The sequence below is a fragment of the Bombina bombina genome, chromosome 2, assembly GCF_027579735.1.
Source record: "Bombina bombina isolate aBomBom1 chromosome 2, aBomBom1.pri, whole genome shotgun sequence".
NCBI classification, from domain to species: domain Eukaryota; kingdom Metazoa; phylum Chordata; class Amphibia; order Anura; family Bombinatoridae; genus Bombina; species Bombina bombina.
In genome coordinates this window covers 298,008,376-298,033,808 of record NC_069500.1, presented here as the reverse complement: position 1 = coordinate 298,033,808, position 25,433 = coordinate 298,008,376, and the positions used below count along the sequence as shown (strand labels likewise).

Genomic DNA, 25,433 nt, shown 5'->3' with positions numbered 1-25,433 from the left:
GCAGATATATATATATATATATACACACTTTGTCTTATATCTAAATCTACATCTGCCAAGCAACTACCTATCCTAACACTCAGTTGCAACTTCACAATTTAAGTGTTGCAGGCTTTCTGAATATTATTTCTATAAAAGTCACTAAGTAAAACCTGGGCTATAAAAAAAATAGTTCAGTATTCAAGGCAATACATATTACACATTTCTCTGCAAGGTCTGCAGTTGAGATCCTAATCTCCTTTGTTATTTACATAGCCTGACACCTATCTGAATCATGAAAGTTTAATTTTGACAAGACTGTCTCTTTAATTTGTGCTTTGGAAAGCAGGAAATGCTATAATGTTACAAAGTATTAGAAGGACTCATCCAGCTGGAATGGTCATTTCTGTGTACACACCCTTTCAGAGAGGGTTCTCACTGGTAAGTGTTGTATAGGAAGGCCAAGATATATAGACTACATGCTTTAAAGGGACAGTCTAGTCAAAAAAAAAAAACTTTCATGATTCAGATAGGGCATGTAATTTTAAACAATTTTCCAATTTACTTTTATCACCAATTTTTCTTTGTTCTCTTGATATTCTTAGTTGAAAGCCTAACCTAGGAGGTTCATATGCTAATTTCTTAGACCTTGAAGGCCGCCTCTTAAGAATGCATTTTAACAGGTTTTTCACCACTAAAGGGTGTTAGTTCATGTTTTTCATATAGATAACACTGTGCTTGTGCATGTGAAGTTACCTGGGAGCCATCACTGATTGGCTAAACTGCAAGTCTGTCAAAAGAACTGAAATAAAGGGGCAGTCTGCAGAGGCTTAGATACAAGATAATCAGAGGTAAAAAATATATAAATAGTAACTGTGTTGGTATGCAAAACTAGGGAATGGGTAAACAAGGGATTATCTATCTTTTAAAACAATAACAATTCTGGTGTAGACTGTCCCTTAAACCTTTGATTACAGTGGGAGAAGGAAAAATTAACCTAGCAGTGTATGAGATCTTGAAGGACCCAAACATCTGTTTTTGTCTTTTAAGGGACATGGAAGGGAAAAGCATTCTGGGGATACACCGCTCCCACTCTAGGGAATAAGGTTCAGATGCCTGAATGATACAATTCTGAACTGGTCCATCAGTCTTTATATATGGGGAAGAACCAAGCTCTTGAGCTCGATTTATCATAGTGTTATTGAAAAAATGCCCTGTCATTCCTCTTTTCCATAACGCCTATGTGAAAGTGCACCATGTGGACTTAAATTTATGTGTGGGGGGGGGGGGGGGGGGGAGAAGCCATTTTGTGCCTTTACACAGGCAAAGCAAAAAATAAATGTATCCACTCTAATTAGTATTTTGCACCTTATTTATTATATAAACATATAATTTATATCTTACCTGATACATTAATTTCTTTCATGGTGGCAAGAGTCCACAACCTGTTACATATGGGATATACATTCCTACCAGGAGGAGGTAAAGTTTCCCAAACCCCAAAAAGCCTATAAAACCCTTCCCACCTCACTCATACCTTAGTTTAACGTATAGCCAAGTGGTGAGGTGTTAGAGTAGAAGACAAAATTAGGAGGGATAAAAAAAAAAAAAGAAGCGCTTAAACAAAATATAACCCCAAACGGGTGGGGGCTCGTGGACTCTCGCCACCATGAACAATTAATTTATCAGTCAAGATATAAATTATGTTTTCTTTCATATAGGTGGAGAGAGTCTACAATCTTTTACATATGGTATCTAATACCCAAGCTGTGGAAGTCCATGAGTAACAAAGGAAGGGATTAAAAAAATAGCTTTTTTCTGCTGAGAAATTAAATCCATAACCTCAAACAAATTTATTTTTAGACTCAAAACATAGGTACAATCAAACAGACGACTGCATGGAGGACCTTTCTACCAAAGGGGCGCTTCTGACGAAACAAAATCATAAAATAGTTAAAATTTAGTAAAGGTATTGCAGAGATGACCAAGAGGTCAATTATTATAGTGCGATGCGGACATGATACGATGTTTGCGTATCATGTCCGCTGCACATCGATAAATGCCAACAGCATACGTACGAATCTTGAGAAATTGACCCCCAAGTGGTGGCTTTGCAAATTTGATCAATTGAAGCCTCATTCGTGAAAGCCCAAGATGGTGGCATCGGATCTAGTAGAATGAGCTGTAATTCTCATTGGCAGAGGCTGACCCGCCTCCAAATAAGCTTTGTGAATCAAAAGTTTCAACCAAGAGGCTAATAAATAGCAAATGCCTTCCAGGCCTTTCTTAGGGGCCAGAAAAAAGAACAGACTGTGTGAAATCTTTATTAGCATCAACATAATATTTCAAATGCTCTAACAACGTCCAAAAAATTAAAGATCTTTCAGAAGCATTTTTTGGATCAGGAAACAGGAGGGAACAAAAAATTTCCTTATAAATGTTGTATGAGGAAAACAAATTTAGGTAAAAATTTAAATGAAGCCTGATGGAATATCAGATAAGGCAACTCACAAGAGAGCAGACAATTTAGAAACTCTCCTAGCAGAAGAGAAGGCCAAAAGAAACAACACTTTCCATGAAAGTAGTTAAAATGTCCAATTTATGCATAGGTTCAAAGAGGATCCTGCAAAACGTTTACCACTAGGTTAAGACCCCAAGGAGGAGAAGTGGCCAAATAATAGGTTTAATCCGGATTAAAACCTGAACAAAACAATGAACAAGAATGTTAGCAATCTTTCCTGTGAAATAATACAGAAATTTCAAAGAACTGTCAGATAAACCTTTATCTAAACCATCCTGAAAAAAACGAAGAACTCTAGGAATTCATAAAGAATGCTTGGAAAATTTAAGGTCGATACACCAAAAAATATAAGTTTTCCAAACTTTGTGGTAAATTTTTCCTAGAAACAGGCTTACCAGTCTGAATCAGAGTGTTAATCACAGAGTCTGAGAATCCTCTATGACTCCAAATGAATTGTTCAATTTCCATGCCATTAAGTTTAGAGACTTTAGATCTGGATGAAAGAAGGGACCTTGAGTAAGGAGGTCTGGCCTTAGAGGAAGAGGCCATGTTGGGCAACAGGATATCCAAACCAGATCTGCATATCAAATCCTGTAGGGCCACGCTGGGGCAATTAGGATTACAAATGCCAATTCTAATTTTATCTTGCAAATTATTTTGGGAGAAGGATCAGAGGAGGAAATAGATATGCAGGCCAGAAAGACCAAGAGACTGCTAGAGCATCTATTACCTCTGCCTGAGGATCCCTGGACTTCGCAAGGTACCTGGGAAGTTTGTTTTTTAAACGAGAGGCCATCAGATCTATTTTTGGTAGGCCCAAGATTTTTATAATCAGATAGAACACATCTTGGTGGAGAGACCACTCTCCTTGATGTAGGGACTGACAACTGAGGTAGTCTGCCTCCCTGTTGTCTACAACTGAATTGCAGAGAGTATTTGAGATACTTCTATCATGGCTAGGGAACTGCAAGTTCCCCCTTGATGATTGACATAAGAAACTGCCGTAACATTGTCTATTTGAAAATAGAGACAAGGCTCCCTTTTTAATAGAGGACAATCTTGAAGGACCTTGAGAATTGCACAGAGTTCCAAAATATGGATTGGTAACCTTGCCTCCTGAGGTTTCCAAACTTCTTGTGTTATCAGAGACCCCCCACAAACAGCTCCCCAACTTAAAAGATTTACATCTGTGGTGATCCCAGACCAGATAGGACGAGCAAAAGAAGCCCCCTGAATAATGATTTGATGATTCAACCTTTTAACAATAGAAGATAGACATATTGGGGGTTTGTATAGCACTCACTCTCACTTTCATTGGTAACAATATAAAACATACATGCTTTATTAGATTAAGTTGAAAAAGGGGGATAATCCTCCCTAAGAATTAATTAAACTACCCACAACCTTAGAGGAGTGACTAGCGGTTAATTGCTTTTAAAGTTGTTTTGGTTCTGTTTCCTGGCCGGGAACTGGAAACACCGGCGTCAGGTGGCTAGAGTGACAATGCGGTATTAGACTCTAAAGTTTAAAATAACAAACGCGTTTCGGCTCCGTGAGCCTTTGTCAATGTTTCACTTAGAGATTCTAAAATGAATAAGCCGAGGCTGTAGTGTGAGTGGCTTTTTATTTAAACCTTATACTGCTGCTAGCCAATCCGGTCGGTGCTACGAAACAACGCCTCATTTTCTATCAATGGGCGTTCGGTTATACTTCCACGCACACTACAGCCTCGGCTTATTCATTTTAGAATCTCTAAGTGAAACATTGACAACATTTAAAGTTGTTTTGGTTCTAAGGTTGTGGGTAGTTTAATTCTTAGGGAGGATTATCCCCCTTTTTTAACAATCTAATAAAGCATGTATGTTTTATATTGTTACCAATGAAAGTGAGAGTGAGTGCTATACAAACCCCCAATCTGTCTATCTTCTATTGTTAAAATGTATCTCATTTAAAGGGGTAGCACCGGAATATATATTCTTATCTCACTTATCTATAGTGTAGTGACAGTTTTTCCTTTTTAGTTTCCAATTGATGATTCAACCACCAAGTTAGAGATAGTTTTATGTTGGGATCTAAGAATATCACTTGGGATATTTGAGTATAATCCTTGCATCATTGACGTAGCATACAGAGTTGAAGAAGTCTCATGTGAAATCGAGCAAAAGGGATTCATTCCGAAGCTGCAATCATGAGGCCTAATACTTCCTACAATGAGCGACTGAAGGGGATAAGAGAGACTGGAGGTTCAAACAAGCTGACATTAATTTTGTTTGCTTCTTTTCTGTTAGAGAAAGGGTCATTGAATCTGGAAACCTTAAAGGTGCTTTTGATTGAGGAATCAAGAAACTCTTTGTTAAATTGATACTCCTCCAACAATGTCTTTGAAGAAACAACAATAGTAGTTTTGTATGAAATTCTGCTAAATTAGAAGATTGAGTTAGTACCAAGATATCGTCCAGGTAAGGAAATACTGCATTTCACCGATTTACAAGATGTGATCAAAATAGTGAGTTGACACTACTCGTGAATTAACTAAGGTAGGATAACACTTCTAACTAATTCCTACAAATAAAAACATATATATGTACAAAGAGGATCACATTGGATGACGGGCTGATTAAAATAAAACGAAGCCTGTTTGTATACAGGTCGACACTTTGTGATGTGATAACTTAATACAATGTTTCACCAATTGGAATATGTATCTGATCAAAGTATTATGATGTTTTTCTAACTGGTATATGTGTACATAGTTACATATATTGGTCTGTTAAACACGCCCATTAAGGGCGTGACTTACTAAATGATTTTTGATTGGTGTATTAAATATTTAAATAGCAGGACAGTTATAAGGTGATTTTATGCCTGATGAAACAGCCTTTTTAGGGCTAATAAACGCGTTGCATACTAAAGGGATACTGTGACACCACTTAGTCCACTACTTGTTTTTAATTATATTGTTTTTAATATTTTTAATAAACAAAGTTTTTTTTATATTCAAGTTTTGTGGTATTACCTTATAAATTTTTGTTGTGCCCACTTCAATGTGGTTTGGTCACCAACATACACATTTCTTTTGTCCTGCATCGAGTCCTGACTATTTGGAGAGCTTGGAATTGGTGAGTTGATAGGTCATTTTAAATATATCAGCCTGCTTCTACCAGCACATAGGTGTTCTTGATTGATATGCGAGTACCTATTTGGCATTTTCTACTCCTTAGCCATATTACTTTGGTTGATCTGCACATGTAATGCTTTCCTTACATTTCAGAATACTCTCAACTGGGAAATCCAGAGCGGCTGAGCTGATACGCCCCTAAGTATATCAGTCTGTATCTACAAGCACATAAGGGTGCTCTAAAAAAATGAAAGTACCCATTTGGCGGATTGTGAGTATCACTTCTTTATATCTGTCTGGTGGATCTACACATAAGGCGCCCCTTTGTTCTTTTTATCATTCTACAGAATACCCTGAGCTCTGATTACAGATAAAAGGGCACTTAGAACCTTGGTAAATATTCTTGGAGCCTTGGTAAATATTCTTGGAGCTGTAGCTAGACCAAATGGAAGAGCAACAAACTGATAATGCTTTTCCAGAAACGAAAACCTCAGAAACTGGTAATGTTCTATGTGAATTCGGATGTGAAGATAAGCATCCTATAAATCTATTGTGGACATAAAGTGACATTGTTGAATAAAAGGCAGAATAGTCCTGATAGTTTCCATTTTGAAAGTTTGAATTTCGTACAAATTTGTTTGTTTAGAGTTTTAAGATCCAGAATAGGTCTGAAAGAGTATTTCTTCTTTGGTACAATGAAGAGATTTGAATAAAATCCAGTCCCCTGGGGGGCGGAGCCAAGCCACGCAGGGAGATGGCTGTGTTCTGAATTTGCTCTTAAACCCCCAGGCAGTTCATAGTCTAATTTAGGCATAAAACGAATCACAAAAACCTACATATGGAGAAATAACTTCTCACCACCCCATCCCCTACTACACAGAACAGCTGAGCAGAATTATCTGGCAAATACCCGCTCCCTGAGCTATCGCTAGAACTCACGGCCATTACAAACAGAAGGGAGGAAGCTGGAATGGACGGACACTGGAGTCTCCTCCTGCATCTGACATCCTTGGAACACCCGACCTCAGAGAGAAAGGAGGCTGCTATCTCACGCCGCTGACCGGAACAGGGACTCTGAAACCTGCCCTCCTTATCAGGGTAAGACCTGCACCAAACACCCGCGGCAGCACCGCACCAAAAAAGGACTAGGCCTAATCACGGCTCATCTGAATACACGCTCCCCACAAGCACCAATTTTTAGCGCTCAGGGAAATCTTCCCCGTATCTCACCTCTTCTTAGGGGGCAGCTGAAACTCTATTCTCTGTGAGTCGCTGACATCGGCGACCTTAGCACAGCCAAAAAAACAACAACATGCAGAGGTGACAGCCTCAGGAGCGTGATACCGCTTCAGCAGCTGTAACTTGGAGGGACAGATCACAGAGAGCTACATACTATACCAAACACATCAAAGGGCAAGGTTATTAACAACACCCTTATCAGTCTTGCTTTGTACACCACAGGTCCTGTGCAATTTACCCCTGTAAACAACAGAGAGTCCTAAATCAGCACATACAAAAGAGATTCTTGCAGGGCCTCTTTTCATCTCATAGCCCAGCTGCACAGTCACTCCACAGACCCAGCACTTTCACTTTGTCTTAAAACTGGAGCTCAGAGCTATATCAGAACATTCCCTCCAGACCCAGCTTCACACCTAAGAGGGGAAATTAAGGAATGCCTGGTAAAAAGCAAAACAAGGCTGACAAAATACCCCTATAAGTACTCTTAATAAATATCTGAAACAGGTAGACCACCCTTGCCCCCCTTCCACAGAAAATATGGAAGCTGCCTGGGCAGACAACCCCACACTGACTCAGGACATGGATAACCATACCACCAACAGCAGCACAATCACTAAAGAGGACCTGAGGCATTTGTCTTCAAAAGATGATATCAAAAATGCCGTACAGGAAATGCGGAATCTATTCAATGACCTACAGAAAGATATCACTACATTAGACACCAGGGTCACTCAAGTAGAGGCTAAACAAGACCAGGAGGCCTCCTCTCTAGCAATGCACACTGAAATCAAAAGCAATGCCGAGGCAATTCAACATTATCAGATAAAATCAAGGACCTTGACAACAGGGGCCGTCGAAACAATTTGAGATTCAGGGGAGTCTCTGAGTCTATACATCCTCCAGCTATAGACGGCTATCTACAGAGCCTGTTCCGCTCCCTAAAAGACTCTCCGTCCGCCCCAGACATATTACTAGAAAGAGCACATAGAGCCCTTCGAGCCAAGCCACCCCCCAAAGCACCCCCGAGAGACATCATAGTCAGGTTTTTAAATTATAAGGATAAGGAGGAGATCCTTAGATGTGCCCGACTCAAACACCCTGTTCATCACGCAGGCGAAGAAATCCAAAATCTTTTCAGACCTGTCTCCTACTACCCTTCAGAAGAGGAGGGAATTTGGCCACATTACAGCTAAACTGAGGGCACATAAGATTCAATATAGATGGGGTTTCCCAGTCTCACTTATAGCCACTCATCAGAACAAAACAGCTATATTCAGTCCTGGGTCAGATGTGCAGGCATTCTACGCAAACATCTCCATTACCGATGGGCAACATCAACAGGGACATACTTCTGGGAACATTCCCACAACCTCTTGAACCCAACACTGCGTTGACTGTTAGTCCACCCCTCAGGGTTCTGGAAATCCCAGGACTAACCCCTTTACAGCTGTATCCTTTTTTGCTTTAATAGGTTACGTCTGATAAGTGCAACAGATGCTGCCTTCCTGCTGATCTGGAGTGCCTTATCACCAGCATCATAAGAAACATTCTGAACTTCTCCGTGGGCCCCCCCCCTTGCTGAGCTGGGGGGGGGGGACCTTGGGATTTCTTGTATCCCCTCCTCTTGGAGGACGATGCTGTCTCTTATTCAAAATGTGACCGACATCACCTTCTCTGACAACTCACAGGCTAAGTTTATACTGCATTTCTCAGAGTTAGCGAGGCTCTCTCTTATGGTTTGCCTTGATAACCTTATATTACTAGGATTAATATAGAAGAAAATCTGTTGACCTCAGGGTCGAGTTTGTCAGGGTCTAACAAAACTGACTGTTTCAAGGTTTAGTTGCTAGTTCGTGTGCCATTTTAAACATAAAGTGTAATTGTAATTGTTACTGTTCATCATGTAAGTTATCCTCTCCCTTGCCAAACACCCCTCCCCCTTTCCCCCACACATCACCATATTACCTCATCTAACCCATTCTCCATCCCCCCCCTTCCCATCCTTCATATCCCCTTATGTAATCAATAACTCATTATGCCTTCTAGTTCTACATCTCCCAGGGGAGTGGCCTAGCCACCCTCAGGAGATATAATTAACCTATGTATATGCACTTGCCTTTGGGTTACTACCCCGATTGAGATCCTCTTTCTTTTACCTTTGTTTGATTCACCTTGGTAAATTGTAACCTCTTTTCTCTTATTCTTCTCTCTCACTGCACTCCATACTCCCTCTTCCTACTCTCTTACACCGAGTAATCCCTTTCTCGCTTCCACTCCCCTAACCTCTGCGACCTCACATCATTTAAATTTACTTTTCCCTTACTTCTTCCTACAGTCCCCTTTCCTCCCTTTCCGACCCCTCAGTTTTTTTTTGGTTTTTTTGGGGGTTTTTTTTAGAATGGACCACCGAACCAGCAGATTTGGTTCACATGACCTTACACTGACTACAATCAATGCAAAGGGATTGAACAACCCTGGTAAGAGGTCCATAGCTTTTAGAGCACTTAAACACTTATACAGCCACATTCTTTTTTTCCAAGAGATGCATTTCCGCAAGGGAAAAGAACCAAAATGGTTCAACGCACAATATCCCACAGCCCTCTTTGCCTCCGGCCCCGCTAAGAAAAGCAGAGTTGGGATCCTGATTCACCATTCAATCCCCATTAAGATCACACATGTTGAAAAAGACTCAGAGGGCAGATACATAATCATCATAGGCTCGCTTTACGACCACCCTGTACAGTCCAAACTCTGATCAACATAAATTCATGACCAAATTCTCCAAGCTACTCCTAGACCTCTCGAGGGGCACGTTTTTTCTATCCGGAGACTTTAATATAACTATGGATGCACAGTTAGACACTTCGAATGGGTCGACCAGCACCCTACCAAAAATAATCAAATCAGTAAAAAATACACTATCAAGCTTACAACTACACGACACCTGGCGAACACTACACCCTCTAAGTAAAGACTTTACCTTTTTCTCTTCCCCGAACAATAAATACTCCCGCATAGATTACCTCTTCACGGACTCGAATGGTCTCGACATGGTTACTTCATGTTCTATAGGGCCAATAACCTGGTCGGACCATGCGCCTGTAACATGCACGGTACAGTGGCCAGACCTCCCCCCCACAACATACACCTGGAGACTAGATGAAACCTTACTGAACGACCCTTTAGTAAAAGCAGACATCCAGAGGGCACTGGATGATTATCTGACACATAACAGTCCCTCACAGACATCCCCTATTACGGTATGGGAAGCACACAAATGCATCTTACGAGGAGAATTCCTCAAACACAAAGTTTGGATAAAACACATCCAACTACTACAACTCATAGAAAGCACAGAAGGAAAACATAAAAGAAACCCACTAGACATAGACTCCAAGAAAATACTAGAAAAGGCCAGGGGCGAACTAAATGCACACCTTAGAGAGGCATACCAACGCAAGATCCTGCATGTCAAACAACAATACTTTGAAGGAGGCAACAAGCCCGGCAAACTGTTAGCTAGGGCTGTGCACAGAAAGCAGCTTAAAAAACATATACACAGCATCCGGGAGCCTGACGGAACAATATTGAAAGGCAGCAAACAAATAGCAAATTCCTTTCACTCATACTACCAGTCATTGTATAACATAAATCACCCACCAGACCCAGACGGCTCCCCGGAGGACATATCAGCTAAAAACCTTCAGATAGACCAATACTTGGCAGAGCTAGAGCTCCCACAGCTCAACTCCGATCAAAGAAATAATTTAGATGCGAACATCTTGGCAGAGGAACTGGCGCAAGCTCTCAAGGACTTCCCAAGTGGGAAGAGCCCGGGCCCAGACGGTTTTACCCTTAAATACTATAAATTGTTCAGTGCCTCTCTGGGACCCCTAATGCTCCAGCTTTTTAATAGCCTGACTGAATGTCCCTCGCTGTCTAGCACCATGTTCGAAGCGTACATTACTGTCATCCCTAAACCGGGCAAGCCCCCCACCTCCCCAGCTAACTTTCGCCCCATTTCGCTACTAAATTTGGATATCAAAATCTTAGCAAAAATCTTAGCCAACCGACTTAACAATTTTTACCACACACCTCATATCATCCGACCAAGTGGGCTTTGTGCCCGGCAGAGAAGCGCGAGGCAACACCAATAAGGTGATCCAATTAATGAACTTTGCATGGGTTGAGAGGGTACCTATGGCCCTCTTCTCGACCGACGCGGAGAAGGCCTTCGATCGTGTCGACTGGTCTTTTCTGCGTCAGGGTATGAGGGCGATGGGGTTTGGGGAATCATTCATTAACATAACCTTTGCACTTTATTCGGCCCCAAATGCGCGGATTAGGATTAATGGAACTTTGTCGAATACTTTCTCGATTTCTAATGGGACCCGACAGGGATGCCTCCTATCCCCACTCCTCTTTGCCCTTTCAATAGAAGCGCTCGCGCAAAAGGTCAGACACAACTCCATAATTAGAGGGATTAAGGTTGGCAATACAGAAAATAAACAGGCATTATATGCAGACGATGTTCTCTACACCCTAACAGATATTGATACGTCCGTTCCTGAACTCTTGAGGGAGATTGAGGAATATGGAAAACTTTCCAATTTCCACTTAAATCTAACAAAATCGGAACTCCTTAACATTAATGCCCCCCCTTGAACAAGTCCACTCCTAGCAACCAACTTTAATATCCCTCTGGCCGTCTCCAAACTGAAATATCTGGGTATCTTTCTAACAGCAAACCCAGCAGATTTGTATAAAGACAACTATCTCTCACTGCGCAAAAACATCGTCAACGATATGTCCTCCTGGAGAAATAAATCCTTATCATGGCTGGGGAAAATAGGCCTAATTAAAATGAATATATTGCCACGTATCCTCTATGTTTTACAGACGGTGCCAATCCACCTACCAGCAGAGTTCCTGCCCCACCTCCAAAGGTCCCTAGAGCAATTCATTTGGTCCGGGGTAAAGCCCAGAATTCCCAAGAAAACACTCTACCAAAAGACAGGGGAGGGTTGGGTTTCCCTGACTTAGCGCTATACAGAAGGGCAATTCTACTTCAAAGACTGGTCGAATGGTCTCATAATACAACCCAAAAACAATGGGTCAGGTTAGATGGCCAGATTCTTCACACCAATAATGTAGTAGCCCTTGCATGGATTCATGCATCAAAGCGCCCCAAAAATCTAAATAAATACCACCTAACGTCAGAAACTATACTCGAATGGGATAGAACGATTGCAACCAGCACACATATCTCAACTAGGACCTCCCCAATGATACCAATCATAAAAAACCCAGAGACCCCATACTACGAGTTAAGTAAACGTGTAAATACTCCTCAAAGCTTGAGAGCTGGGGTTCTTTATTACGCACTCTCAGAGGGCAAACTGCGTTCACAACACGATATGCAGGAACAATACTGAGTCATCTTTTCCTCTTGGCTGAGGTACCACCAGCTAAACCACTACCTAACACATCACAAAAGTAAAAGCGATTTCACTAGAGATCTCACCCCTTTTGAAATACTTTGCACAGCAGTAGCGCCCCCTAGGAGACTGATCTCAAAAATATATAAATTACTTCTCACTCCACCAGACTCCCACTTACCAACATTCACTAGGGCTTGGAACAGGGACCTTAACTCCAACATAGCAGACGAAGAATGGCTCAAATTGTTTAGACTGATTAAGCGCTCTTCGGTCTCAGCAACAGTTCAGGAAATACATATCAAATTATTGACTAGATGGTACTACACACCAGCCAGACTTCACCAGATTTACCCATCAGCCATAGACTCTTGCTGGAGAGGGTGCGGGGAACAGGGCACACTTATTCACATATGGTGGGACTGTCCAGGATTGACAGACTATTGGACGTCAGTTCTTGGAGAAATGTCCGCTAAGATAAACACACACATCCCAGTCTCTCCCGAAACAATCCTGTTCCTCCGTCTCCCTGATACCAAAAGCAGACACATCCAGGCCCTTCTCTTGATCATGCTCACAGGTGCCAAGAGACTTATTCCTAGACTGTGGAAGTCAAGGGAGATTCCCACGCTCTCCGACTGGCATACTGCTGTAGAGGAGCTACTAATCTTGGAAAAATTGCACTACCATAAACACAATCAGCTTGTAACTTATGAGATGATGCTGGCCGCCTGGAACCCCTCCTCAGGCTCATCCTAAATACTACATTCCACACGCTCCGGTAATCACTTCTAGTCAGTGTGTTTTTTTTCCCTCCCCCTCTCTGTGCAGTCACTTCTTTTCCCCTCCCCCCTCAGTGTACTCTAACTCTTCTTTTCTACCTGTATCCTCCGTCTACGAAAGATTGTATAATATTTCTCTTCCTTTCTTTCTTCTTTTATATAACCTGCCAAAAACTCTCGCTATAAAACAGCCAGCTCAATATAACAGAGCTCTTCTTATAAATGCTCTTTTTGCATGTTATTGCTAATACATGTGGATCTGCGAATCCCTCCTGTCGTATATCATTCCTCTCCATTAATCTGTGTAAACCCTTGGGATACCCGTGATGGCCCTCTTTCCAGTTACTCAAACTGTACTGGACTTTATCGTTCATCCTCCCAAATGGGACTTACATCCACTCATAGCAGAAAATGAGTACCTTCGTTAAACCTGTTTGTATACCACTTTGTTAATGTATTTGATTGTTCTTTTCTCATCTAATAAAGCTGGTTTGAAAAAAACAAACAAAAAAAAAAACAATTTATGCTTACCTGATAAATTTATTTCTCTTGTAGTGTATCCAGTACACGGATCATCCATTACTTGTGGGATATTCTCCTTCCCAACAGGAAGTTGCAAGAGGATCACCCACAGCAGAGCTGCTATATAGCTCCTCCCCTCACTGCCATATCCAGTCATTCGACCGACACAAGCCGAGAAAGGAGAAACCATAGGGTGCAGTGGTGACTGTAGTTTAATTAAAATTTAGACCTGCCTGAAAAGGACAGGGGGCGGGCCGTGGACTGGATACACTACAATTTATCAGGTAAGTATAAATTATGTTTTCTCTTGTTAAGTGTATCCAGTCCACGGATCATCCATTACTTGTGGGATACCAATACCAAAGCTAAAGTACACGGATGATGGGAGGGACAAGGCAGGAACTTAAACAGAAGGAACCACTGCCTGTAGAACCTTTCCCCCAAAAACAGCCTCCGAAGAAGCAAAAGTATCAAATTTGTAAAATTTGGAAAAAGTATGAAGGGAAGACTAAGTTGCAGCCTTGCAAATCTGTTCAACAGAGGCTTCATTTTTAAAAGCCCAGGTGGAAGCCACAGCTCTAGTAGAATGAGCTGTAATCCTTTCAGGAGGCTGCTGTCCAGCAGTCTCATAGGCTAAACAGATTATACTCCGAAGCCAAAAAGAAAGAGAGGTTGCCGAGGCCTTCTGACCTCTCCTCTGTCCAGAGTAAACAACAAACAGGTTAGATGTTTGGCGAAAATCTTTAATAGCCTGTAAGTAAAACTTCAAGGCACGGACTACGTCTAGATTATGCAAAAAAGACGTTCCTTCTTTGAAGAAGGATTAGGACATAATGATGGAACAACAATCTCTTGATTGATATTCTTGTTAGAAACCACCTTAGGTAAAAACCCAGGTTTTGTACGCAGAACAACTTTATCTGAATGAAAGATCAGATAAGGAGAATCACAATGTAAGGCAGATAACTCCGAGACTCTTCGAGCCGAGGAAATAGCCATCAGAAAAAGAACTTTCCATGAAAGAAGTTTGATATCAATAGAATGAAGGGGTTCAAACGGAACCCCTTGAAGAACTTTAAGAACCAAGTTTAAGCTTCATGGAGAAGCAACAGGTTTAAACACAGGCTTAATTCTAACTAAAGCCTGACAAAATGCCTGAACGTCTGGAACTTCTGCCAGACGCTTGTGTAAAAGAATAAACAGAGCAGAAATCTGTCCCTTTAATGAACTAGCTGATAATCCTTTGTCCAAACCCTCTTGGAGGAAGGACAATATCCTAGGAATCCTAACCCTACTCCATGAGTAATTCTTGGATTCACACCAATGAAGATATTTACGCCATATCTTGTGGTAAATTTTCCTGGTGACAGGCTTTCGTGTCTGTATTAAGGTATCAATTACTGACTCGGAGAAGCCACGATTTGATAGGATCAAGCGTTCAATCTCCATAAAGTCAGTCTTAGAGAAAGTAGATTCGGATGATTGAAAGGACCTTGTATTAGAAGGTCTTGTCTCAGAGGTAGAGTCCATGGTGGAAAGGATGACATGTCCACTAGGTCTGCATACCAGGTCCTGCGTGGCCACGCAGGCGCTATCAATATCACCGATGCTCTTTCCTGTTTGATTTTGGCAATCAGACGAGGAAGCAGAGGAAACGGTGGAAACACATAAGCCAGGTTGAAGAACCAAGGCGCTGCTAGAGCATCTATCAGTGCCGCTTCTGGGTCCCTGGACCTGGATCCGTAACAAGGAAGCTTGGCATTCTGGCGAGACGCCATGAGATCCAATTCTGGTTTGCCCCAACGGAGAACCAATTGAGCAAACACCTCCGGATGGAGTTCCCATTCCCCCGGATGAAAAGTCTGACGACTTAGAAAATCCGCCTCCCAGTTCTCTACACCTGGGATATGGATCGCTGACAGGTGGCAAGAGTGAGTCTCTGCCCAGCGAATTATCTTGGAGACTTCTGACATCCCTAGGGAACCCCTGGTTCCCCCTTGATGGTTGATGTAAGCCACAGTCGTGATGTTGTCCGACTGAAATCTGATGAACCTCAGTGTTGCTAGCTGAGGCCAAGCCAGAAGAGCATTGAATATTGCTCTTAACTCCAGAATATTTATTGGGAGGAGTTTCTCCTCCCGAGTCCATGAACCTTGAGCCTTTAGGGAGTTCCAGACTGCACCCCAACCTAGAAGGCTGGCATCTGTTGTTACAATTGTCCAATCTGGTCAGCGAAAGGTCATACCCTTGGACAGATGGGCCCGAGATAACCACCAGAGAAGAGAATCTCTGGTTTCCTGATCCAGATTTAGTAGAGGGGACAAATCTGTGTAATCCCCATTCCACTGACTGAGCATGCATAATTGCAGCGGTCTGAGATGCAGGCGCGCAAATGGCACTATGTCCATCGCCGCTACCATTAAGCCGATTACTTCCATGCACTGAGCTACCGTGGGGCGCGTAATGGAGTGAAGAACACGGCAAGCATTTAGAAGTTTTGATAACCTGGACTCCGTCAGGTAAATTTTCATTTCTACAGAATCTATTAGAGTCCCTAGGAAGGAAACCCTCGTGACAGGAGATAGAGAACTCTTTTCTTTGTTCACTTTCCACCCATGAGTCCTCAGGAATGCCAGAACTATCTCTGTATGAGATTTGGCAATTTGAAAGCTTGACGCCTGTATCAGGATATCGTCCAGGTAAGGAGCCACTGCTATGCCTTGCGGTCTTAGGACCGCCAGAAGTGAGCCCAGAACCTTTGTAAAAATTCTTGGGGCTGTAGCCAACCAGAATAGAAGAGCTACAAATTGGTAATGCCTGTCTAGAAAGGCAAACCTCAAGAACTGATGATGATTCTTGTGAATCGGAATGTGAAGGTAGGCATCCTTTAAGTCCACTGTGGTCATGTACTGACCCTCTTGGATCATGGGTAAAATGGTTCGAATAGTTTCCATCTTGAATGACGGAACTCTGAGGAATTTGTTTAGGATCTTTAAATCCAAAATTGGTCTGAAGGTTCCCTCTTTTTTGGGAACCACAAACAGATTTGAATAAAACCCCTGTCCTTGTTCCGTTCGCGGAACTGGATGGATCACTCCCATTACAAGGAGATCTTGTACGCAGCTTAGGAATGCCTCTTTCTTTATCTGGTTTGCAGATAATCTTGTTTTCCTGGCCTGCTTGGATTGAGCAAAAGTTCCCTCTTGTTTTGAAGCAGAGGAAGCTGATGCTGCACCTGCCTTGAAATTTCGAAAGGCACGAAAATTAGACTGTTTGGCCTTTGATTTGGCCGTGTCCTGAGGAAGTGTATGACCCTTACCTCCAGTAATGTCAGCAATAATTTCTTTCAAACCAGGCCCAAATAAGGTCTGCCCCTTGAAAGGAATGTTGAGTAACTTAGACTTTGAAGTCACATCAGCTGACCAGGATTTGAGCCATAGCGCCCTACGCGCCTGGATGGCGAATCCGGAATTCTTAGCCGTTAGTTTAGTCAAATGAACAATGGCATCAGAAATAAATGAGTTAGCTAGCTTAAGAGTTCTAAGCTTGTCAACAATTTCAGTCAATGGAGCTGTATGGATGGCCTCTTCCAGGGCCTCAAACCAGAATGCCGCCGCAGCAGTGACAGGCGCAATGCATGCAAGGGGCTGTAAAATAAAACCTTGTTGAATAAACATTTTCTTAAGGTAACCCTCTAATTTTTTATCCATTGGATCTGAAAAAGCACAACTGTCCTCAACCGGGATAGTGGTACGCTTTGCTAAAGTAGAAACTGCTCCCTCCACCTTAGGGACAGTCTGCCATAAGTCCCGTGTAGTGGCATCTATTGGAAACATTTTTCTAAATATAGGAGGTGGGGAAAAGGGCACACCGGGCCTATGCCACTCTTTACTAATAATTTCTGTAAGCCTTTTAGGTATTGGAAAAACATCAGTACTCACCGGCACTGCATAGTATTTATCCAGCCTACACAATTACTCTGGCACTGCAATTGTGTCACAGTCATTCAGAGCAGCTAATACCTCCCCAAGCAATACACGGAGGTTCTCAAGCTTAAATTTGAAATTAGTAATCTCTGAATCAGGTCTCCCCGATTCAGAGACGTCACCCACAGACTGAAGCTCTCCGTCCTCAGGTTCTGCATATTGTGACGCAGTATCAGACATGGCTCTTACAGCATCTATGCGCTCTGTATCTGGTCTAACCCCAGAGCTATCGCGCTTGCCCCTCAATTCAGGCAATCTGGATAATAGCTCTGACAGGGTATTATTCATGATTGCAGCCATGTCCTGCAAAGTAATCGCTATGGGCGTCCCTGATGTACTTGGCGCCATATTAGCGTGCGTCCCTTGAGCGGGAGGCGAAGGGTCCGACACGTGGGGAGAGAGTCGGCATAACTTCCCCCTCGACAGACCCCTCTGGTGACAATTCTTTTATAGATAAAGACTGATCTTTACTGTTTAAGGTGAAATCAATACATTTAGTACACATTCTCCTATGGGGCTCCACCATGGCTTTTAAACATAATGAACAAGTATCCTCTGTTTCAGACATGTTTGTACAGACTAGCAATGAGACTAGCAAGCTTGGAAAACACTTTAAACAAGTTAACAAGCAATATAAAAAAACGTTACTGTGCCTTTAAGAGAAACAAATTTTGACAAAATTTGAAATAACAGTGAAAAAAGGCAGTTACACTAACAAAATTTTTACAGTGTATGTAACAAGTCAGCAGAGCATTGCACCCACTTGCAAATGGATGATTAACCCCTTAATAACAAAAACAGAATAATAAATGACAAAAACGTTTTTTTAAACACATTCACAACAACTGCCACAGTCTACTGTGATTGTTACTCTCCTCAAACACGACTTTGAAGCCTTTTGAGCCCTTCAGAGATGTCCTGTATCATGCAGAGGGAAGCTGAATGTCTCTGTCAGTATTTTTATCTGCACAGAAAAGCACTAAAATAGGCCCTTCCCACTCATACTGCAACAGTGGAAAGCCTGTTACTAGGCAAAAATCAAGCCAGCCATGTGGAAAAAAACTAGGCCCCAATAAGTTTTGTCACCAAACATATATAAAAACGATTAACATGCCAGCAAACATTTTATATTACACTTTTATAAGAGTATGTATCTCTGTTAATAAGCCTGATACCAGTCGCTATCACTGCATTTAAGGCTTAACTTACATTAATCCGGTATCAGCAGCATTGTTCTAGCAAATTCCATCCCTAGAAATATGTTAACTGCACATACCTTATTACAGGAAAACCTGCACGCTATTCCCCCTCTGAAGTTACCTCACTCCTCAGAATATGTAAGAACAGCAAAGGATCTTAGTTACTTCTGCTAAGATCATAGAAATCACAGGCAGATTCTTCTTCTAATGCTGCCTGAGATGAAACAGTACACTCCGGTAGCATTTAAAAATAACAAACTTTTGATTGAAGTTAAAAAACTAACTATAATACACCACTCTCCTATTACTACGTCCATCTTTGTTGAGAGTTGCAAGAGAATGACTGGGTATGGCAGTGAGGGGAGGAGCTATATAGCAGCTCTGCTGTGGGTGATCCTCTTGCAACTTCCTGTTGGGAAGGAGAATATCCCACAAGTAATGGATGATCCGTGGACTGGATACACTTAACAAGAGAAAAAAAATCCAGTCCCCTGTTCCTGTAAAAGGAACAATTACTCCCATATTTTCCAGATCTAAGACAGATTGAAGAAAAGCTTGAGCTTTTTTTTTGGATGTTGTGGAATATGGGTTAGAAAAAAAAAATCCTATAGGAGGCCTTATTTTATTTTGGACAGATTGTAACCAAGCTTTCTGAAAACGATTCAGAGCTTTACATTTTCCTTTTTGTCTCGAGGAAGAAAAGCTCCTTTACCTCCAGTAATAGTAGACATAATAGACATAATAGAAGTTAGAATAGTTCAGACCCAAACAATTTCTTTCCTTGGAAAGAAAGAGATAATAATCTAGTATTAAACACAATGTCAGCATTCCAGGATTTAAGCCATAGGGCTCTCCTGGTAAGTATGGCTAGAGTCATGCTTTTGATATTCATTTTCATAATAACAAATACTGCATAAAAAATAAAATGGTTTGCATTTTGAAGTAAATTCAAAAGATTAGAATATTCAGGGTCAGTGGATAACTGATGTGCAAGACTGGTTAACCAGTAAGCAGAAGCAGCGCCACATCAGCAATAGAAATAACCAGTATGGAGAAATGCCCTTCTTAGATAAGATTTAAGTTTTCTGTCTAAAAGGTCTTTAAAAGATGTTCATCTTCTAGAGGAATAATTGTACGTTTAACTAGAATGGAAATGGTCCCATTGTTTTTAGGAACCATTTCCCATAACACTAAATTAGCAGTAGGTAAAGGATATAGCTTTTGAAACCTTGTAGAAGGATTAAGACAGCATTAGGTATAGGGAAAATCTGAAGGAGTTTTGACAAAGCAGGTTATGGCGAAACATGTTAGAGACCAAAGGGTATTGGTGAGGAGTCCTAGGAGCTCCTGCATTTTAGCAGCCTTAGGCTACCTTAATGCAGTTAACTACTGATTTATTAGATATGCGTGTTGCCTCAATAGTTATTATGTTGTAGCAGCTCAGTGAAAAGAATTTCAATTCCATAACTTGAATTTGAACTTTTAACGCTAATATTATTAGTCCACAAAGACTCTGTTATCTTGTGTTGCACTACTTTTATCGGGGATACACTAGTAAGATGCCTAAAATTGGCTCCATTTGAGCGCATTTACTGTCACTCATTTATTGTGTACTCTATAACCATAGTAACTCTTACTGTGGCAGCATTCAGCTGCACTCTTTCAGGCAACTAAGTCTTTAAACATACACTTACGGTTCCACCTATCTCCCTATTACCAGTAAACCACTAGCTTCTATAGATACGCATGATCAAGCTATAATATATAAGTGGTTATTACAGATGGATACGTGTGTGATAATAGCAGATCTAGTACATTTATAAGCGCAATTCACGAAAATTCTGCAACTTGAATTTGCACTTCTAACGCAAATTTTATTAGTCTACAAAGACTTTTGCATGTTGCACTACTTATATCAGAGATACACTAGTAAGACGCTTATAATGTGCTCCATTTGAGCGCATTTATTGTCACTCATCTATTGTGTACTCTGTAACCATATTAACCCTAACTGTGTCAACATTCAGTTGCACTCCTCTAGGGAACTGAGTCTTTAAACATACACCCACGGCTCCACCTATCCCCTCACTACCAGCAAACCACTAGCTTTTATAGATACGCATGACTTAGCTACAATATATAAGTGGCTATTATGGATGTGTATGTGAGAGATAATAGTAGAACCAGTATATTCATAAGCGCAATTCACAGAAATTTTAACCTTAGATCACCAGCATCATACACTGTGTGCTGGAAACAGTTGAGCTATCTACAGTCATTTTGCAAATTATAGTTGGCAACTCACTTTTTCTATACATTTTTACTGCTTAAAGTATCCTAATTTATTTTGTGACTTAATAAAAGTTAAGTTTTATATCATTCAATCCAACATTGCTATACTTGATGCAAGTTGTTCACTCTTATCAGCTTCCAAGCTGCATGATTGTTTTTTAACCCTTGAGTGCTATTAGAGTATCCTTATAAGAGTTGGTCTTTTCACCTCTCTTAAAACCTGTGCGTCATTAAACTCAATACACAGCACCTTCAACTCATCAATCACACATAATTTATTTATTTGGGATTGTAAGGGTTTTCTAATACATGTATTAGTGCCATTAGATTCTTTTCGCTATAACTAAAATCTGAGGGAGATTGACAACAGTTTTATCAACTGAATTTAAAAGATTACAGGGTTTATCATTAGAATGTTTAGATTCCTTAACCCCTAAAGCAGTGCTTTCCAAACTGTGTGTCGGGACACACTAGTGTGTCGGCAGCAGTGTGTAGGTGTGTCCCTGCTTCAGCACAAATTTTTTCAAATTTATTTATTTTTTTGGTTTCTGACTTTCCGCCAGCCTGCTACGCATATCACATGGTTGACACATGATTGATACCTTGTGGGTCACAGATCATCTTAATCAATTGGCGCAGCTCAGTGGGAAATGAAACTATTCCCATTGGTGGCTTTGGCGGCACATTGGCTCCTGACTGCACATGTAGTCTTCTTGATTGGCTCGTGACTGCATGTGTAGTCATTGAGTGGGACAGCAGTGTGTTTGCAGCGCGGGCAGTAGTCAAAATAACTGCCCATGAACTGAGAAAAGTCAAGCGTGCAGCTGCCAAGATGCCACTTGCCACCAGTTTGGCCATATTTCAGAGCTGCAACATCACTGGAGTGCCCAAAAGCACAAGGTGTGCAATACTCAGAGACATGGCCAAGGTAAGAAAGGCTGAAAGACAACCACCACTGAACAAGACACACAAGCTGAAACGTCAAGACTGGGCCAAGAAATATCTCAAGACTGATTTTTCTAAGGTTTTATTGACTGATGAAATGAGAGTGAGTCTTGATGGGCCAGATGGATGGACCCGTGGCTAGATTGGTAAAGGGCAGAGAGCTCCAGTCCGACACCAGCAAGGTGGAGGTGGAGTACTGGTTTGGGCTGGTATCATCAAAGATGAGCTTGTGGGGCCTTTTTTCGGGTTGAGGATGGAGTCAAGCTCAACTCCCAGTCCTACTGCCAGTTTCTGGAAGACACCTTCTTCAAGCAGTGGTACAGGAAGAAGTCTGCATCCTTCAAGAAAAACATGATTTTCATGCAGGACAAGGTCTTAGTACTCCACAGCGTGGCTGGCAAGAAAGGGTATAAAAGAAGAAAATCTAATGACATGGCCTCCTTGTTCACCTGATCTGAACCCCATTGAGAACCTGTGGTCCATCATCAAATGTGAGATTTACAAGGAGGGAAAACAGTACACCTCTCTGAACAGTGTCTGGGAGGCTGTGGTTGCTGCTGCATGCAATGTTGATGGTGAACAGATCAAAACACTGACAGAATCCATGGATGGCAGGCTTTTGAGTGTCCTTGCAAAGAAAGGTGGCTATATTGGTCACTGATTTGTTTTTGTTTTGTTTTTGAATGTCAGAAATGTATATTTGTGAATGTTGAGATGTTATATTGGTTTCACTGGTAAAAATAAATAATTGAAATGGGTATATATTTGTTTTTTGTTAAGTTGCCTAATAATTATGCACAGTAATAGTCACCTGCACACACAGATATCCCCCTAAAATAGCTATAACTAAAAACAAACTAAAAACTACTTCCAAAACTATTCAGCTTTGATATTAATGAGTTTTTTGGGTTCATTGAGAACATGGTTGTTGTTCAATAATAAAATTAATCCTCAAAAATACAATTTGCCTAATAATTCTGCACTCCCTGTAGATATATGGATAGGAAGTGGAAACTTAAAAATACTTGATGATGAAATGAGAGTGTCTTTATTTAATATTCCACCAAATATTCAGAAATTGTGTTCATCCCATCAACCTCATACATCCCATTAAATAGTAAGTAGCTATTGGTGTTATTAAACTTTTTTTTAATTCTTGCACATACTTACTGTTACTTGTAAATTTCATTATTATATAATTTATGTATGTGTCCGTATCTCTTAAAACAAGTTAGTTTAACCTCCTTTTTGCTAGTACAACTGAATAAATTACTGTGTCGCGAAATGATGTAGGTCTAAAAAGTGTGTCACCAACATGAAAGGTTTGGAAAGCTCTGCCCTAAAGTGACTAAGACTTCCTTCAATTGAGAATGAATATGTTCAACTTTAAATAAAAAGGAGGAATTATCAGGTTCTACGTCAGATGAGCGAAACTCACTGTCAGAGGAATCATCATTCGAAGATACTTCAGTATTACATATATTACTTGTAGAAGGTAAAATTTGAACTGACCTTTTTCGCTTATTTGAAGGCGGTAGTGCAGCCAGGGCCTTCATGATAGCTGTAATAATTAATTGTTTTAATTTCTGGAGGTATTAATGTGTTACCAGTTGTGCTATTGAAAATGCAACTCAAGTTGGGTTGTTATATTGCCGCTTTAAGGGGGGGGGGCATAAAAAAAAAATACATATGTTGGGTTCTTATAATGGAACATTACATAAACATTTCTTTAAAACAGCCCGTGACATGTCGTTTTCAAGTGTCCTACCTTAAAGCGGTAATATGGCAACCCTAGACTAAAGAGATCCAATTTAAACTCCTTTTTTGGGTGCACCGATGTGCCAGGTATGAATAAACTGTCGATGTACAAAATTTTAAGCACATTTAAGGTTGATAAATATGAGGATGAGACTGTGTGCGCATTTTTAGGCGCAAAAAAAGGAGAAATTGCTTGATATATCTTGCTCTTTATGATGGAGTAAACTGCAGCCATACTACTTAGGCCAAATATGTAGAAACAGAAACAGCAGGAAGGAGAAGTGCATATGTAGGAAGAAGAAGTGCGATGAATAGTTTTGTGAAGAAGACAATTTCCTGAATAGGTAAAAGGGAAACCAAGAAAAAAAAATACTATTTGACTCACAACACTGGTTTCTCATCTCTTTTTCTATAGAAAATCTAATAATTTGGTCTGGCAGACTACAGACAACACTATAAATACCATAATAATGATTATATGATGATTTCTAGTTTGTTTTAACAACTTAATAATTAGTGTTTTATATATGGCTAAATTTAAGGGGATAAATGTATTGTTTATGTTCATATTATATTCTATACAGATAAACCCAGTAGCTACACAGAGAAGTTCATAATGCTGTAATGTCAAATGGGTTAAATAGCATAGAATTTATCTCAGCTATCGTCAATGTAAGCCATACAAACTCACTTCTGTTCACTTTATAAATGTGTCACATTTTCAAGAGGCCATCATCACAGCTGCTGGAGCCCATGACAGACTATGTGGGTGAGTGATGAATTGCTCTAGACTGAAAGACACAAACCTGAAACAATACAGGTGTCCTGCAGGACCAAGCTGCTTAAAAGATAAATATCACGGCCAATTGTTAAAGCAGTGATTAACAGCCACGTCTGCTCTCTACATTTTTTTTTGCTTGTTCCGAAGTGTGTGTTATATATATATTACTGAAATAGTTTTGCGAGTAAGACTACATACATTTAGGAGTATAATAAATCACATATTAAAATGTCAGTTCTTAGAGAAGGACAGGGACAGAGGTCTCATTTAAAGAGTTAGACTTAGCCTACCCAACTGTACACATGATCTCTTTCTCATGTCACATTTTCTATTCAGGATTTCAAAGTGCGCGTTTTAAACAAACATTCACAGTCTAACAACACTCAAGTTTAAATGCAAATAAGCAAAAACCCTATTGATAGAGATGCATTCTATTATGTCTCAATTTAATAAAATAAATTATACAATTCCAGTTTTTCACAATTAACTGCAATAGAGTGTAGTAGTACAATAAGGTACCAGTGTGTTATTTTGCAGCTAATTTGTATGATAGCTCAGCCTGCTTATGCTTGGCACACTGATAGGTTATAGTGAGGCCTACAGCTGCGATGTTCCATCACTCCTCTACCTTTCCCAGTGTGCAATACAAATGGTGCCCACTCACCTGACTCATCTATATAATTGAAATATTTAGGTTATATTACATTTATTTTTGATGCATGAAGAGTTGTTTTATTCCCTTTTCCTTATTTACTTAATTTATTAATACAGTGACTTTGTTTTCAGTATTTATTAATTTAGCCCTAACCAGTTTCTACTAATTAATTGTTAGTGTAAACAAACCATTTTTTTCCTACTTTTGCACTTTATCAA

General features: G+C 40.6%; 1 protein-coding gene across 1 annotated transcript in view; it reads right to left on the bottom strand.

Annotated features, from left to right (window-relative positions):
• The window catches only part of SNX24 (sorting nexin 24), a 569,481-nt gene that overhangs the window by 266,979 nt on the left and 277,069 nt on the right, over positions 1 to 25,433 (bottom strand). The gene's annotated exons all lie outside the window — the stretch shown is intronic.